Source organism: Cryptomeria japonica, chromosome 4 (assembly GCF_030272615.1).
Source record: "Cryptomeria japonica chromosome 4, Sugi_1.0, whole genome shotgun sequence".
Classification (NCBI taxonomy): domain Eukaryota; kingdom Viridiplantae; phylum Streptophyta; class Pinopsida; order Cupressales; family Cupressaceae; genus Cryptomeria; species Cryptomeria japonica.
The window spans coordinates 589,023,671-589,027,621 of NC_081408.1; positions in this window are offsets into that span (position 1 = coordinate 589,023,671).

Genomic DNA, 3,951 nt, shown 5'->3' on the forward strand with positions numbered 1-3,951 from the left:
AGTAACCTCACATAAATGCAAGGTTGAGACACCATTTTTCCCAACAAATCTCCCACTTGTCGAACACCTTGCAAGAGCGGAAGGGAATGTCAACACAATGAATCAATTGCTAGGGGCCATAAGGCCCATAGACTCTGAACACCATCTGAACTTCTCTGTGCTCACAGCCTTAGTTAAAGCATCTGCAACATTCATCAAAGTTTCCACCTTAACCAGCTTCACCCTACCATCTTCGACCATATCTCTAACAAAATGATACTGAATATCAATATGTTTGGTCCGGGCATGAAATGTCGGGTTCTTAGCTAGGCTAATTGCACTCTGACTGTCACAGTAAACTGTCACTGTACCTTGTTTTATTCCAATATCCGAACACAGTCTCTTAAGCCAAATGGCTTCTTTACAAGCATGAGTAGCTGCCATATACTCTGCTTCAGTAGTGGATAAAGCAACCACAGCCTGTCGCTTACTCATGCAACTAATTGCACCACCAAACAAAGTAAACACATAAGCACTGGTGGATCTTCTGCTATCAATATCACCTGCCCAATCTGAATCCACATAACCAAGGATATCAAGGGAAGTCATGTCTCCAACTAAATTACCATGATAACACAAAGAATACTCTGAAGTGCCCTTCAAATATCTAAAGACTCTTTTGACTGCATCCCAATGAACTCTACCAGGATTAGACATATATCTAGAAAGTACTCCCACTGCTTGGGCAATGTCTGGTCTAGTACAGACCATAGCATACATCAAGCTTCCAACCGCACTTTGGTAAGGCACTCTGCTCATGTCTTCCATCTCCAATGGGGATGTAGGACAATCTGAAACAGATAGTTTCATTCCAACTGTAAAAGGAACACTCAATGGTCTACAATTCTGCATGTTGAACCTCTGTAACACTGAATTCACATACTTACTCTGGCCTAGCCATAGCTTTCTGTTCACCCTATCTCTTCTAATTTCCATCCCAAGAATGTGCTTTGCTGCACCAAGATCTTTCATTTCAAATTTAGCAGCGAGCTGAGACTTCAGTTCTGAAATCATACCTTTCCCTTTACCAATGAATAACATATCATCAACATAAAATGCAATGAATAAGAAATGATCACCATAAGATTTATAATAAACACAGTGATCTGATTTAGAACGTTCAAATCCCAAACTCAACACATATGTATCAAATTTCTGGTACCACATCCTAGGACTTTGTTTGAGGCCATACAAAGATTTCTTCAATTTACAGACCAAATTTCTTTTGCCTTTCACCACATAGTGCTCCGGCTGTGTCATATAAATATCTTCCTCCAAATCACCATGAAGGAAAGCAGTTTTCACATTCATTTGCTCAACCTCTAAATCATAAGCAGTAGCAATAGAAAGAAAAAATCTAATGGAAGTCATTTTTGCAACAGGAGAAAATATCTCACCGTAATCAACACCCTCAACCTGAGAGTAGCCTTTTGCAACCAACCTTGCTTTATACTTCTCAATGCTTCCATCTGAACCAATCTTTTTCTTGAACACCCATTTACAACCAACAGGTTTTTGTCCTTCAGGCAATGGTACAAGATCCCATGTATCATTCTTTTTCAAAGCTGCCATTTCTTCCTCCATAGCAATCTTCCAGGATTCTGCATCATTCATACCTAATGCCTCTTCTACAGATTTCGGTTCATCCACACTAGTATTCAGAGCAAAAATACATCTCCAATCATCAGGTGAATACCTTTCAGGTGGTTGTCTATGTCTTGTAGACCTTCGAACAAGCTGAGTTGGAGGTTCTTCCTCCTCTTCTGAAGATTCAGAGCTAGACGAGCTCTCCTCAAATTCTTGCCTATCTAGGGGTCTTGATTCAACTCTTTCAGGTGTAGAAGGAAGTTGAATCACATCTTCTTTTTTAGTCTGTTCTGGCTGCAATATAATAGAAGGAGACTTAATTTCTCTAAAAATAACACTTCTACTGTGAATTACCTTTTGTGCAACAGGGTCCCAAAGCTTGTATCCTTTCACACCATAACTATACCCGATGAAGATACATTTCACAGCCTTGTTCTCCAACTTTGTTCGCTTCTCCTTTGGCACATGTGCATATGCCTCGCAACCAAAAACTCTAAGATGTCTTAATGAAGGCTTGTGACCTGACCATGCTTCCATAGGCGTTTTATCAACAAGAGCTGATGTAGGGGACCTGTTATTCAGGTAGCAAGCAGTGGCAACAGCTTCAGCCCAAAACTTTTGTTCAAGACCAGCACCACTCAACATACTCCTAGCCTTTTCCATCAGTGTCCTGTTCATTCTTTCTGCAACTCCATTCTGCTGTGGAGAATACGGAGTTGTCTTCTGCCTGTTAATTCCACAGTCTTTACAAAATCTATCAAAATCATTAGAGCAAAACTCACCGCCATTATCAGTTCTCAAACATTTTATTTTCTTTCCAGTCTGCAACTCAACCATTGCTTTAAATTCTTTAAAACGACTAAAAACTTCAGATTTACTCTTTAGAAAATAAACCCATGTCCTTCTACTAAAATCATCAATAAATGAAACATAATATGTAGATTTTCCAATCGAAGAGACATCTACTGGACCAAACACATCAGAATGGATGAGATCCAAAACACCACAAGTTTTATGAGAACTCGAGTAAAACTGAACGCGGTTTTGTTTTCCATAAATGCAATGCTCACAGAAATCAAAGTCAAGGTTACAGTCATTCAAACCTTCAACAAGGTTTTTATTTTTCAAGGTCCTTAGACCCTTTTCTCCAATGTGGCCAAGTCTCTGGTGCCATAACATAGTCTTCTCTGCAGGTAACTTTGCTTCAGACGAAAGAGCACCCTTAGGTACCCAAAAACCATTTCCATCTGCTGAAGGTGAAACCTTCAAATTTTCCAGTGAAGTATCCGCAGATTTGCTTTTTACAGAAGTGCTATTACATTCAACAGTGTATGCTTCAAGCTTATACAAAGTGCCAAACCTGACACCTCTAGCAACTACCATAGCACCCTTAATCATCTTACATCCTGCTTCAGAAAAGACTACCTGCACACCTGCATCTATCAGTTTGCTCACAGATAACAGGTTTTGTTTTAATCCAGGGATATGCAGCACACCATTAATCCTTTTTATTCTACCATCAGAAAACCTGATTCTAACTTTACCTCGACCAACAATGTCTAGTTGTGAATCATCACCCAAGTACACCTTACCTCCATTAAATCCTTCATATTCAGAAAACCAATCTCTATTGGAAGTCATATGAAAAGATGCACCTGAGTCAATTAGCTAGGCATCATTACCTGCATGAGTCGCCAAAGCCGCAATAAATGCATCGCCATCTTCCTTGTCGGACTCAGAATCAGAATCGAACTTTTTCTTTTTCTTCTTCTTTTCTTCTTTGCAGTCCTTACGGATGTGACCCGGTTTACCGCAATTCCAGCAAATGACTTTGGACTTTCCAGGAGATTTCGATCTCCCTTTGGATTTGGACTTGCCACGCTTCTCATTCTTCTTACCTTTTTCCTTAGGTCTTCCACGAACAGTTAGGGCTTCCTTTGAACTGATGGATACCTTCCTTCGCATCTCTTCACCAAGTAGGGCACCCACCACGTCTTCAGATTTCAAAACAACAGAAGTACTACCGATAGCCATAACAAGAGAATCCCACGAATCAGGCAAAGAACAAAGCAAGATCTGACATTTCTCCTCCTCATCCATCTTAACACCGACGGATACTAATTGAGCCACAATCATATTGAATGCTTCTAGGTGGTCTGCAATTCGTCCACCCTCTTCCATCTTCAAGGAATACAATTTCTTTCTTAAGAAAATTTGATTTAATAAAGATTTCACTTGATACATCTCACCAAGCTTAGTCCATAGCTTCTTTGCAGAGTTTTCTTCATGGACATTGATTAGAACAGAGTCTGCCAGGCACAGTCT